The sequence below is a fragment of the Rhipicephalus microplus genome, chromosome 1 (assembly GCF_043290135.1).
Source record: "Rhipicephalus microplus isolate Deutch F79 chromosome 1, USDA_Rmic, whole genome shotgun sequence".
In the NCBI taxonomy this organism is placed as follows: domain Eukaryota; kingdom Metazoa; phylum Arthropoda; class Arachnida; order Ixodida; family Ixodidae; genus Rhipicephalus; species Rhipicephalus microplus.
This window is the reverse complement of record NC_134700.1, coordinates 179,247,346-179,261,650: the sequence shown is the minus strand read 5'-3', so window position 1 is coordinate 179,261,650 and position 14,305 is coordinate 179,247,346. Positions and strand designations below refer to the sequence as shown.

Here is a 14,305-nt window from a genome sequence, read left to right as displayed (position 1 = left end):
AATACCTTGAGAAAAAAGCAACAATGCACGCACACGCAAGTTGTTAGAAGACTATTCGTTCGTTCAGGTGCATCGGACGCCCTACACTGAAAGCATTTAATACGATCGGTGAGTCATATTCAGTCAGCGTAGCAGAACTTCAATGACCTCTTCTGTGAATAGGAGTTAATTTTCAAACAAGGTCTCGGCAACTCGGAAAACTTGTGTGTCCCTTTACACTTAAGTCTGTGTAGGTAGTCAAAACCGGACATACTAAGCAGGTTTTTCAAGCGAACGTTTACTTTCGGGAAGACGCACATTAGCGAATAGCATATGATGTGACTTTCAATCGACTAGACCAAAAATAATTCTTGTTGTTAACTAATTAGGACTACAATCCCGCTTATAGCAGCTGCAGCAGGAGATGCGCGATGGCCGGCGTACCGACCTGTCGTCTGTGACGCAGCGCTGAGAAATTTCACTACGCCTATGACAAGTGACATTGTCCCCTTCTACTATAAACGACTTCCCTGCCTCTTTCTTGAGCAGTGTATAGTTGCGTTTATTTTTAGGTAACCTGTCTGCCCTTAACAGACCCTTTGCTCTCGCTCTTTTCCCGTTTACATCGCCCTTCGTCACGTGAGCGTGCTTGCCGAGTCCCCGGGAGAGCCATTAGACGTAGTGACTTGAGCGCCGTATCAGCGTCGACCTCAAAGCGTTTCTCTCTCAGCGTGCGAGCTTGATTGCCGATTACCAGGAGCCACCATCGTTGCGTGAACGGTTCGGATGCCCATATCCTGGCCTCGCATAATGAATGTGCGCGTGGCCTATCGGCAAGCGCGGTCCTTTGGAAAAAAAAAAAGAAAAGAATGTGTACCATTGATGCAACGGGGAAATTGCAGTGCGCCAACTGAAACACTGTGCCTAGTTTGCCTTGGCAGTATGAGAGTGCTTGTAAATGTATGCCTGCGTGTGTGCAAATCATGCGCGGCGTCGTCCATAGCTTTTTAGCTTTTTTTCCCTCTGTTCGGCTTCGTGAGTAACACTGTCCCTCTGCCATGGTCACTTTATCGATGCGCTTGCGCAGATGAAAAAAGAAGTGTGCTTTCGTGACTAGTCATGAGTTTCATTGCAATGTGTCCGGCACCTTGCAAGCGAATGCAGTCGTGTTTTTTTTTCTTTGTTTATTTCGTCTTTTCTGGCTCTTGTCAGCCAAGCAAGGCGAGGAGATGCATGACTGGCTTAATTATCCGTACGCTTCATGAGCCTGCGTGCTTTCTTCATTTAATTATTAATAATATGTAGTGATTTAACATTCCAAAATCAAGACGGGATTGTGGGAGATGCCATAGTGGAAGGCTCCGAAAATTTCGACCACATAGGGTTCTTCAACGTGCACACGAGCTTACAGCATTTTCGCTTCCATTGAAAATGCGGCTTTTGGTCAAGAATTCAATCCCGCGACCTGCGGATCAGCAGTCGAACAACAACTATACTGTGTCACCGTTGCGAGTCGCTTTCCTCTTGGTTTGAAACCCACACTTAATCCACATGCGAAGACGCGATAAACCAGAATATAAGTGCGAGAACACTGACAAAGAAAAAAGATTACCCTTAACCACGCATTCTCGCTATTCTTTGTTGATCTGGCGCAATCTCTGTCCAGTTTACTTGGGGCTCGAAATTGACGGTTTGAAAACACTTGTCTTCGCGGTGCACAAAAGTATAGTTGAACTGCCGGGGAGAGGGTTTCTACGTAACAATTGTTAGTTCCACACCGCGGTCGACTTACATGAAAGTACTTTACTTATCTTGTTCTTGCCCTGTGAGCCCATTTAAGGGCTATATCTAGTACTCCCTATCCTGTATAATTAAAGGTGACACAACGCTATTAGTTGCGTTGCTCGAGTTCTCGTAGGGGGCTATGAACGTATAATATTCCGTCTTCAACGCGCCTATATTATATACATTCTGTGGTATATAAAAACCGTCCTAGTGAATTCTAAGTCCCAGCTTATGTCTTCCGAGCACACCGTTGTTTCCGTAGAAGAAAAAAAAAGAAAGAAAGCAAGAAAGAAAGGAAGAAAAAAGAAAGGAAGGAAGGAATGAAGGAAAAAAAAGAACAAGGAAGTGAAGGAAGATAATGGTTTCTATAACCCGAAGAACACCTTCGCGGAAATGGTGACCTATAGAATTAGAACGTTTACAGCACTCGTAGGCGCAAGATGAAATATGCACCTAGCACCAAGGGCGTGTGCTTCGATAGCGCAGTATACGTGACCATAACAAACCTGAGCGACCGCCTCTAGACGGCGTGTTCTCCCTCGAGTGTGCTCGTGTTTTCGTGTAGATTTTTCTTCCCTCTTCCCTATCTCTTCTTTCTCCTTCATCTTTTCCCACAGTGCAGCTTAGCAAACCAAACGTGCGTCTGGTTAACCTCTCTGCCTTTCCTCGCATCTTTCTATCTCTTTCTTCACTCACCGATGGCCCGACAAAACGTGAAGCCCTTCGAAGTCGGCGGGGTGAAGCCGGTCATGTAGAATATTTTCGTGATAGCATAAATTTGGTAGCTCACTGAAAAGAAAAAAAAAACAGCTTTCTTTCATTGTTACTTAGTTTTTCATTATGTTCCTGCGCTGGCAGAGCGGCCACTTTCTCGATTCAGTTATCTGGAAGCTGTCTTATCTAGTTTCCTCAGCTTTCTCGTTCCAAACATTCGATAAAGCTTATTGCTTCATGGAATTCTTGGATGTCAGAAATTCAATGTACGAAAAAAAAGTAATCATGATTGTTTCAGTAAAGTGTAGGGGGAACGTGTCTGCCGATCTAGCTATTGCTGCCATTTTCAAGCACTTTGGGGTAGAATACTGGGCTAGCGCGCGGAAACTCACGGGTGCTAATTCTATTGTGTCGTTGGTGTGTTTTAATTACTTAGTTTTTTTCTCGTTTCGTGCAATTGTGGTTATGGACACTGAAGGTGGCGGCAGCGGCGGAAAAGTACGGCGTACGCGAGCCTTGTTGCGATCTCATGACAGCTTTCGTTGTTAAAAAAAGCAAACTCAATGACAGCATAACTGAAGGCAAAAGTGAAGATATCTGATTGTTCATTGAATACGTAGCAAATGTCAATCGCTGTGTATACGGCGCGATGTCAAATTCATATAAGTTACAAGTTACATTAACAGACACTAAAAAGGACTGCTATCTGTTGATACGTGCTGATAAAACCTTTGCTGTTATAAGGTTCGGCTTCTTAACGCCATTTTCGAAGCGCAGTTGGAGGCGGCATTCGAAATGCTCTCGAAATAAATACTAAATTCAGAAGAATACTTTCGAGAAGGCTGAATTAACGGGCGATATTCGCTAATATGCAAGAGATTGAACTTCTGGGGTGTGTATGGTATCACAAGCGTGAATATGTTTGATTCGCCACATTTTGGGGCTCTGCTCCTGACATAAGCTTCGAATTGAACGTTTCTGATTTTCGTGGTGGAGCCTCGCAACAATGGAAAAATTTTGTCAAGAGCGCCCCCCCCCCCCCCCTCGAAAAAAATCGCTGCATATCCACGGAGTGACTGACGATGAGTGGGGTGAAGCGTCCGTCCGTGCTTCCGTCCGTCCATCCTTCTGTGATTTATTCTGTATGTATGTATGTCTGTTTGTCCATCCGTCCGTCTGTCGGTCGACATGTCCGTCCGTCCCTCAACTATGTTAGGTCGTCAACTATGCCATAACTACTAACGCCATCTAGTGATATTATTTGCAAGGACGCATACACAGAACGCCATCTATTCCATGATACGGAGAGGCTATTGAATACACCGGAGGGACGAACGATTGCCCTAGATCATAAGGAGCTTCGATTCTAAAAGTTTTATTGAATGCCTTTAAAAGCTCCGGCAGCTCAAGAAAGAGATCGAATTTCACTTCGAACACTCGTTCGCAAGTTTTAATATTTAAATATATCCCACGCTCGGCTATAGAATTATAGTGTTTGCCGGAGCTCCGCTTACCGAGGAAGCGTTTAGAGTGTACCCGATTCAGCCTAATATAAAGATGCACACGCACCGCACCTGAACGGGTAACGAAGAGGAGCTGTTCAAGGAAATCTCTGTAGCTTTCTTTTATTTTTTCTTTGCCACTCTTCTAATCTTTCAACGTAGACGCTCGGTTTTCGCGAGAAACTGTGGTGTTCTTCGTTTGGAGGAACAGCGTCGTAACAAGAGCAGGTGTGAACGTGCGTGATAAATTATTGCGCATCCTTGTTCTAGGAAACAAGAGACCGCAGTGGCGCGTAATGAAAACTCTGAACCGGTGCAGTGGCGCGAATGTTTGGTCACGGAATTGTTTAAATGCTTAGCCGAGGCTGCGCTGACGCAAAGTGTAACGAGGTTCACGTGCACCAAGCGGCAGCTCCGAAGAGTAAACTTTACCGTATTATCATGTTTTCTTTTGTCTTTCCTATTGCATGCATTATACGGCTCTCTCGCTTATCAGACAAGCTGACACCGAAGGCAGTTTTTCCGCGAACTCTCAGGAGACCACGCCCAAGAGGGTGCCCCCCGTGCTGCTCTGAAAAGGCCGATCCGTTACCTGTACTCGGGTCCAGTGTGACAGTTCGCTTCCCTTTACTGCGTTTCCGAGAAGCACCGGGTGCATGTTCGTTGCTCGGCGCGTGACAGCCTGATAAAGTTCTCTGCGCTGTTGCTGTCGCTTCACCTTGTTGTTTGCAAAGCCCTGGTTTTGTGTGCCCATAATTTTCTCTTTCTGTCTCTCCCTGACAGCACCTTTGCAGTAGCGACGCTGTGTTATCGAGCGTGGAACAAAATGGTTTTCTATGTCACTTGCTACATCTTGACGAAATGTCTCCATGCGCGCGAGCTGATAGGGTTATGACCTAGGGGGCTCCACCTAATGAGGAAGATCTCTCATACTTGCAAGAATGAAGGTTTTCTCTCTCTCGACGTGGATTATTGTGCCGTTATGCATTGAATTCGTCCATTCAGACTGTTAAACAAAGCGGGCTGAGGTCAAGCGTACGTGCACACTATCGATTTGATGAGTGTTTTCTCTAAAACAAAAACAAAAACACTGCTGCAGTGGCGACCAAGGGCATATATAGGTGAAGATCAGTTAGTGTACCCGTATATCGAGTATATGCGAAGTGTGCTCAACTGAAATCGTGGCAGGCTATTGCTTCTACCGCTTCCTTCCTTCCTTCCTTCCTTCCTTCCTTCCTTCCTTCCTTCCTTCCTTCCTTCCTTCCTTCCTTCCTTCCTTCCTTCCTTCCTTCCTTCCTTCTTTCTTTCTTTCTTTCTTCCTTCCTTCCTTCCTTCTTTCCTTCCTTCCTTTCTTTCTCTCTTTCTTTACTTATTTGTTTATTCATCTATTTATGTAATTCCGTACCTCGTATATAGATGGGAATAATAATGCAATATCTCTACTACTCCTTTTCTCATACAGCCTATCTTTTGTGCCAACGGCGGACTCTCTTGGGCCTTATCGATCCCTGTGGAGGAAGGCACCGCTGCGCTTTTGGCCTCGTTCAGGAAGCACATGCCTTCGCTTTCGTATTTTTAACGCCCTCTTCTTCAACGTAGCTTTTTTTCTCTCCGTCTTCTTATCGACAACAATCTTCTTGCACCATTGTTCAGCCAGTTATCTTTCTAGCTCACGCCTCTCAAAGCTAACTGCGCAACTGTGTGTGCGTGCGTCCGTGTGTGTTCTGTATTGAAATATGGTCTTTCCTAGGGCTGTTACTCCGGTGATGTCTAAAAGATGATAAGGGTAACATGCAATAGCTCTTAGATCTGCGATTTGGTCGCTCTGGGTGCTACGATGGACAGACGCGTCCTCGGCTTTCACTTTAAGAGATAAGTGTAGGGAGTTTAAAATAAAGTTAGAGGCGCACTTTGCTATACCGTGCGCTGGTTGGCGATGAATAGAAAGAAACTTGTCTAATGGGAAAATGAAGGAGGGAGACACATACGCGAGAAGGAATGTAAAAATGGACATACAATGAGTACCGCGTAGTGCGGGAAATCGGGGAATATTAGAACCGTTAAGGTATACATTACTTGAGCATATAAACTTTTATTATTATGAAATATGGCGTCAGACCGGGTTTTTTTCGTGTTCCATGACGAAGCGAACTGCGCGAAAGTGTACGAGGAATAGGACATAACTGACACAAGCGCTGGCTCAATTAGACTTTTTTTTTCTTTCCTTATCAGTTTCAAGCCGTGAACTAATGCGTTCATCACTTAGGGCAATTGAGCTTCAGGTGATGCTTTTTATCGAACGCTTTCTGAGCATGCAGTCTCTAAATGCCTTCCAGCAACTGTAAAGATTGGTGCGGGAATATTTCTTTTGTAGGATTAAAGCTGCAATTTGACTGTGATTTAGCGTAGTTCTACTTTAATTATCTGTTTTTGGGAGATGCATAATTATTCCTTGTAGCTTTGCGCCAAGAGCAATTGCCAGAATGAGAAATGCCAGGCAGTTTTAACTATTTTGAAACACAACGTTTACACGTAATAGCGAAAGATAAACGCCGAAAGGTGACACCCCACGTTGGGCGCCTAATGTAGGCTGAGGGCCAAGGATCGTGCGACGTCTTCAGAAAGTGGACACAGGCAGAGTGTCAAAATGCACCTTTACTGTCCTGAGGTCCAGGTTCGACCGCCGGTAGCCGTCCCACAATGAGCACGTCAACTTGCCCGACATAGGGTACCATGTGCGTAAGAAAAAAAATGAAAGTATGTGCGAATGCCCTTTACGTTGTGACATCGTACGCTTACGCGTCTTTCAAACTTCTCATGCTCGGAAGTCCTGCACGTACTCTTGTCCTGAAAATTTTATCGCTGCTCGCTATCACGTGTTGTCATGAGAGTGGGCTGCATGTCACACGTGATACGTCGGTTGAGTGCGGTCGCTCATGAGTCATGACACGACGAGTGAACTTATACTTTCACGTTGTATTAAGTACAATTGCGCATTAGTCTATGAAAAGGTATCGGTGCGGCACAAAACTTAATCGCGACGCGGTCACTTTCAAGGCATGTGTCCCAGGGAAGACGACCGGGTGTCCTGCATCCTGCACAACCCATTGAACTATGTGAGCGTAGGGGCCATACAGTCTGCGAAGCTAACATTTTGTAGATGCTGCCATGATATCAGCTTCAATACACTTTGACTTGCTGGTAGAATCAAGGCAGGCCAAGTATATCTTCATTCATTAGAAACACCAGATTCTGGCTGTGTATGTGTGGGTACGATTGGCTTCTTATTTCGTGATGGTTTATCGAGAAAAATGGAAGTCTTCCACGCACTTTCTAGAACGACAACAGCGCAAAGAAAATACGTTGCAGATTAGGTGCACGTTACAGAATCACAAGTGTCGAAAATTTTATGAGTCCTCGGCTACGGTTTTTCTTATGATCATATCGGGGCTCTGGGACGCTAAACCGTGGCATTTATATGAGTACCGCTGTAGCCTCCTGGCTATAGCTTCCTGGTAACTGAAGCGCTACTTCTCCTGTACACAGTCATCATCCCGATGGAGGCGGAAATGTTGTAGGCCCGTGTACTCAGATTTGGGTGCACGTTAAAGAACCCCAGGTGGTCAAAATTTCTGGAGCCTTCCACTATGGCGTCTCTCATAATCATATGGTGGTTTTGGGACGTTAAACCCCACATATCAATCAATCTATCAATCACAGTCATCATCAGCAGCCTGGCAACTACTACACTGGTGCATAGCGCTTCCTCACGAAAACAAACTGACCGTGGTGGAGGCTACAACGTACAACGAAAATCCAAGTGCAAGCTAACGAGAGCGCACCCGACTGTGCTTCGACGTGTATACTATACACGAACGAGATACAGAACGCGAGAGCGCGCGCCTCTGCGAAGGTTACCGCAAACACAGAGAATTTTACACTTCACGCCGAGCTTAACCAGCCAAACAGCTGACAAAAGAGACACGCTAGAGGCTTCTCGCCAACGGGACACTGTCCCGAGAGTGCCGTAATTGTGCGGTCAGGGTCACTCTCGGGGCGCTGGCAATGCGACAACACGGTAAACGAGGCTCGAGCCACGCTTTGTTCGGCTTTCGGAGGGACAATCTTTCTTTCTTTCTTTCTTTCTTTCTTTCTTTCTTTCTTTCTTTCTTTCTCTCTTTCTTTCTTTCTTTCTTTCTTTCTTTCTTTCTTTCTTTCTTTCCTTCTTTCTTTCTTTCTTTCCTTCTTTCTTTCTTTCCTTCATTCTTTCTTTCCTTCTTTCTTTCTTTCCTTCTTTCTTTCTTTCTTTCTTTCTCTCTTTCTTTCTCTGTGCGAACAAAAGCGATGTTCACTAACGACACCGGCCGTGGGCCGCTGCACCGTGTAGTCATCCGCTCGAAAATGCGCAACTGCGCAGGCGCGCGCGGCACAATGTGCCGAAGCGGAACGCGCGAATGACGCAGTCGCAGCAGTACGCAGCGATACGAGCATTACCAACCGTGTCAGACGACAACTCCGTGAAAAAAAAAAACTCTCTCCAGTCTTTCCCCCTTGAAACGTATATGCCTCCCAAGCAGACCTATTGTACGCGGCGTGGTTTTGTTATTCACCATTGTTCGCGCTCGTTCAAGGCTCGATTTATTACTGTATACTTGTAGTTATTGTTTTTTTCCTTCCTTCTTTTTCGTCGTGCACTTTTTTGTTGTTCTAGATCACTTGTTTTTATACGTTGTAGTCCGACCTTTGGGACGACGGCTCGTTATTCGAGCTCTTATGTTTATGTGTGTTATTAGGGCTTAATGATTTCAGACAGCTTATACGAGGAAGGTGATATAAAGACACGTGTATCATAATCGAAACAAATGGCTAAGAAAAAAGGCCGGAAACGACAACCACCAAATGAACTCGCTTCCGGCTATCTATAGGTGATAAAAAGTGCCACGACTGACGGTTATAAAGATCTTTATTTCGAAAAACAAGAAGCTATAAGAACAGATGTTTCTCTACTCGCGCGCGTCACAAGAACTTCAGCGCGAAGTATTCGTGGCTTCATTTCCGCGGCAATGCGTTCGCTAGTGCCCGACAATGACGTAGAGACAGTTTTTTTTTTTCTGGAGACATAGACAAGCCCTTGAAGCGGTAGCTGCTTCGTGACGCTCTTTTCATTTCGCTATTTGTAGTAGTTGTTTTAACATTCTAGATTAAAACGAAGCGCCAATGTGGATGGGTATAGGCGATGAATAGTTTAACCGCTGTAGGTGGAGTTGGTGATAAAGGCGCTTTAGTTTCATGTGTTTTAAATAAGCCTAATGGTAATCCTTTAAAATGTTTCACTCATCTCTCCAGTAACATAAAGGACTAGTAAATCGCCCTTGATTAAGTTTATTGATGGAATCTGGCAAAGTTCTTGGGTTCGGCTTCACTTCATCACAAGAATGGTGTGTGTGCGTGTGCCAGAATTTTATATACTTATGTGACTAATTTTTTTTGCGTGTGCGTGTTCCCTCTCTCCCTTTTTAAAACTTTCCTCGTCTCTCTCCTTCTTCCTTCCCTTATTTCCTCTATGCCTCCCCTTCCTGAAGGAGCGGGCAGGCTTTGTGCCCCTATAGGTGGCAGTTGTCAGCTTGTTCCCTCCCTATTTACTCTGTCTTCGTCTTCTCTATGTACTCAAACGACATAAATAAATAAATAAATAAATAAATAAATAAATAAATAAATAAATAAATGAGTATACGGAAACAGCGCATGATAGTACGGTCATCTGAGCGCCAAGATGGAAATGTCAATAAGAAGTATAGTAAGTATTTTACACCATTTAAAAAATCATAAGTTGTTTACTACTCCTTCGCAAAAAAGAGGTATAGCACAAATTCATTGTGTCATAATGACAGAATGTCGTTGCTAGCTGTTACGTATATATAATAAAACTACGGACCATCTCCTTGAAGGGCAGTCTAATGGGAGGCGAAGCAGCCGCCGTGCGCACGACGTAGGCCTGGTTGAAACGGGCGTCTACGCGGGTGCTGGAAGAATGGTTTGAAGCGAATTTCTGTGTAGCGTTTACTCGAGTATACGTTTGTTTAAGCGCAAAAACATGGGAGGCGGGTCGGGTTTCGTATAAGTTTTCTTAAAGCGTTTGGCAACTTTTCGTAGTCGTCGTTTTTTCGCAGTCGAGACACGGGCACTGCCCCGCCACGGTGGTCTAGTGGCTAAGGTGCTCGGCTGCTGACCCGCAGGTCGCGGGATTGAATCCCGGCTGTGGCGGTTGCATTTCCGATGGAGGCGGGAATGTTGTAGGCCCGTGTACTCATGTTTGGGTGCACGTTAAAGAATCCCAGGTGGGCGAAATTTCCGAAGCCCTCTACTACGGCGTCTCTCATAATCATGTGGTGGTTTCGGGACGTTAAACCCCACAAATCATAATGAGACACGGGCTCTGGACCGGAGTGGGCGTGCGTTTCGCCTTGACTACCACCGCCTTGTGATCGGTGAAGTGCACGCTAAGAAGTTCCTGTAGACAATGTGATGCCTAAGTTGGCACATACCAGATCGATGCAAGTACCCCTTTTCGTGGGGGGTAGTTTCCGTTCCGCTGCCAACACGCACTTGAGCGAGTGCACGTCACGCATGTAATCGACGAGCCATTCTTCTCCTCCTCCACTGACGTCAACATTGAAGTCTCCCGCTACTATAAGAAGCACGCGTCGTCGACACGCCTCCTCGCAGTCAGCGTCTTCTCCAGGCAGCACCGAACCTGTACCTGCAACAGGTCTGAAGCGCGGTACAGCGCGATGATCGAGACGTCACCGACGAGCTCGGCCACGCACTCGAAGCAGAAGCGTCGAGATGTCGCCTATCGATCTTTCAGGTTGACGTTAGACACGCGTAGCGCACGCGGTCTCCGAGCGTAAACGGCGAATACTCCCGCCGCCGAACGCTCGGAGGCGGCGTACATAACGGCGTCCTAACCTTCGATGTTCAGGGCGGCGGCGTTCCACGTTTCCACGAGACGCAGCACGTTGATTCTGTGGCTAGGACGTCGTCCTGGGCGTGAGCGTCGAGTGAGCGAACGTTGAGCAGCGCGAGGATAACCTCGGCGTCTTGTTGCAGTGAGTATAGGTAACGCGAAGTGATGGTCGCGAGTTGGTGGTTGTCGGGTCGCTTGGACTCATCGACCATGTTCCTGTCGATGTTCTCTCGGCGGATGTCGAAGCAGTGGTCTCCATCGGCGTTTGTCATGTGAAGGTTGTCGAGCTAAACTCACCTGTTTAGCGCGACGTAAACCAGCATCTACGGTTGAGTTTTGGAGTAGTCGTACACCACAGACCAGTATGTTTCCCCCTGCGACTAGTGCTGCGGGCGGGGGGAGCAGCCGGTGGCTGCAACCGCCGAGGCGAGCGTGCTGCGAGTTAGAGAGAAAATGACGTCAGCGCGCACCTGCGAGGGAAGTGTGTGATTGGAGGGTGACGTCAACGCGCAGCTGCGGTGTGACCTACTTGGCACCACTCCAACACCTGTGGTGCGGGAAACACGTTGTGGCGCATTCGTACGAGCGGACATACGTATGGCGTTACACACGTGAGTTAAGAGCTGGTTCGTATCTAAACGAAGGCAGGTGTACGGGCATGGAAGTATATCTAGGCAACATAAACGCTGGAATGTTGGAGCCCTGATATTCTCCCATATGCGCGTGTTCTTTTATCATTATGTTTAGTCTCAAAGACTAAATTCACAATGTTGAATTACTCATCATCATTGTCGGTGCTTAGGGACGTCGTCTTACAAATCGACGGTTTCGAGCCATGATTGGACAGCATTGTAACGAAAAACGAATATAAATTGAAACGAAGAGGAAATTCAAGTTCGACCGGGAATCAAATCAGCGACCTTGACGTCAGAAGCGTTACACGTTAACCGCTAAGCTACCATGGCGCGTAGTTTTCACTGAGTTCCTTCAAGTGGTTGTCGCTATCAGGCTTCTGCCACTGCACGCAACCACAACTGCGTTCACGTTGGACGCGTTCAGCAGCACGTTTAGAACGACAGGCGACAACTGTCCGAGGCAAAAATAGATGCAGTGTTGCTTGCCGCGTGCTTATCGCACCGTCAATTTTGTTTGTTTTTTCCTGCTGCTAAGCACCTTGCGAATTTTAAAAGAATCTGTTTTTAGTGTTATTGGAATCGCCTCCTCTACCGCACTGTGGTGTCTTAAGCCTTTTATATTTGGTGATTGCCGGTTTATTTTACGAAATATATTTTCACGTTCTCGAATAAAAAAAACTATCCGCTGGATTGTTTCAGTCAGTTCAAATAATAAATGAGGCGACCGTACATGGTAAGGCGATTGTATATCTTAACTAAATATTCTGTTCACATTTCGTGGGGAAAATGACGGGGCTCAGTTTCCGCCGCCTGTTTACATTTGAACCTCTCTAAGCTCCGCAGCCAAGAACACATGAAGACTTTCTCTCTCTTATTTTTTTTTAACATCGGCCGTGCAGGAGGAGTTCGGCTTCTTGTATCCGACCAAGCTATTTGTACAGGGTAAAGCGAACGGAAAACAAAACACGGGCAAACGTCAAAGGCACCATGGTCAAAGGGCACGACATTTTCGCGGCGTCATTATTCTAAAACGGCATTAAAAACGACCCTATACACGGCTACATCGGCTCAGTGAAGATTTGAACAGCGAAGTCTTTGTGTTCGCGGTCAGAACAGAAAAGAAAAAGGGTGAAGAAGAGAGAGATAGAAAATAAGCTCCCCAGTCGACTTGACGTTCCTTTCAGCGACCGCTTTGTTTCTTTTTACCTCCCACCAAGATTCGGTTTTAGCCAGCAGCGTGTGTTTTCGTTCATAATTTCGTTTGCAGCACTCGCGTCTAGGTAGTTTTTATTTCTTTTTTTTTCGTTTTTACGTGACTGCATCGGCGCTGTTCTGAAAAGTTCGCGAGGAGAATCGGTCGGCAGCCGCTTGCTTTCTCATTGTGTCGGCGAACGTGCTCAGACTTCTCGCGAGTCTTGCTGTCAGCATCGGCTGCCGAGTCTTCGTGCTGCTGATCGTGTTTGCGAGTACGCTCTTGCGTTTCTTCGTTCGTACGACACCGGCAATTTCTCCGCAGCTCAAGTCGAAGTTTTGTGTGCTGTCTGTGGTTCTTCGTTGGAACGGCGCCGGCAACGAAGTCTGCATCCCTCCGAAAGTCGCCAGAAAGTACATTACCATTCCGTTCGGTGTCTCATTTACTTATTCCCTGCAATATTGTTTTTTTCCTCTGTGTGATATTGTTTGCGGAAGTGAAACGACCGTTTGCTTCGCGACGATCATATTTCATTCTCTCTGTGGAACTGCTGCGATTATTTATTCAATACGAGCGCGCCTGAAGGAACCACGGTAAGCGGATGCGGTGAAAATATTGATTACAATAACGATTTTTATTATTTTCTGATAAGCCGGCCGTCAATACAGGTAAGCGGGGGCGCGGGCGGTGAATTCTTTAAAGCGACAGAAACATTGGCAATGTGGCAACGTTCTTAGATAAAGAGGGACGGTAGGAGAGATACTTGCAAGCGCAGGGAGATATAATGTTCGAACATCATCCTCTATGAAAAATCAGGAATGAGGAAGCAGACTTGTATTGTTTTTGCGATTTCGGGGACCTTTTGTCGTGCATATTGCAAGGAAAAAACCTGGGGGCGACAAGTGAAATGATGATAACACGTTTGTTCTCTATATGCATCCCCTATTCCATGCCCTCCTTCCTTTCTCTTCTTTTTTTTTCTTTGTTTCCCTATACATTTTCTTCTGAAGGTTGGCCTGGTGTACTTATGTTTGACTGTATACGCGTGAGGCTGCAAAGGAATGAAGAAGTCAAAATGGTTAAGCGGGGGAAGACCTTCTTGGTTTCCTACCCTGATTTCAGAGACAGGATAAAAAAAAGACGATAAGAATAGTGCAGATAAAATAAAAATATGCGAGAGAGAGGGGGAGAGAGAGAGAGTTGTGAGAATATGTGAAAGCTTCAGCGTCTGCCAAAAGCTCATTCGTAAGGGAGCCGCATATGTGTCGCCATATTTTCGATTCGTACAAGGTTGTCTACATTTTAGAGAAACGCCTCGGCAGCATTCTCGCTGACCCGACTTCACTTTCTTCTTTCCGACTGAAATTTACCGTGTATGACACAATATGACAAAAGCTGGCAAATGGCTTCCTAATTTTGTCTATGATGTTGGTCTGAGGTTTGATTTGTGTCTGATGGGATACGACGCGGGCTCTTGTAGTTTTATGTAATGCCTTCTTGGGCATTACCGATGTGTTTTACCTAAATGCGA

General features: G+C 46.0%; 1 protein-coding gene across 8 annotated transcripts in view; it reads left to right on the top strand.

Annotated features, from left to right (window-relative positions):
• Epac (Exchange protein directly activated by cAMP) overlaps positions 1-14,305 on the top strand; it is a 416,212-nt gene that overhangs the window by 194,918 nt on the left and 206,989 nt on the right. The window contains exon 1 of one of the 8 annotated variants that reach the window (XM_075888361.1): positions 13,030-13,048. The exons of the other annotated variants lie outside the window; for them this stretch is intronic. The gene's annotated coding sequence lies outside the window, so the exon portion shown is untranslated. Of the gene's footprint in view, positions 1-13,029; positions 13,049-14,305 lie in introns of those variants that run through there. 8 annotated transcript variants of the gene reach the window in all.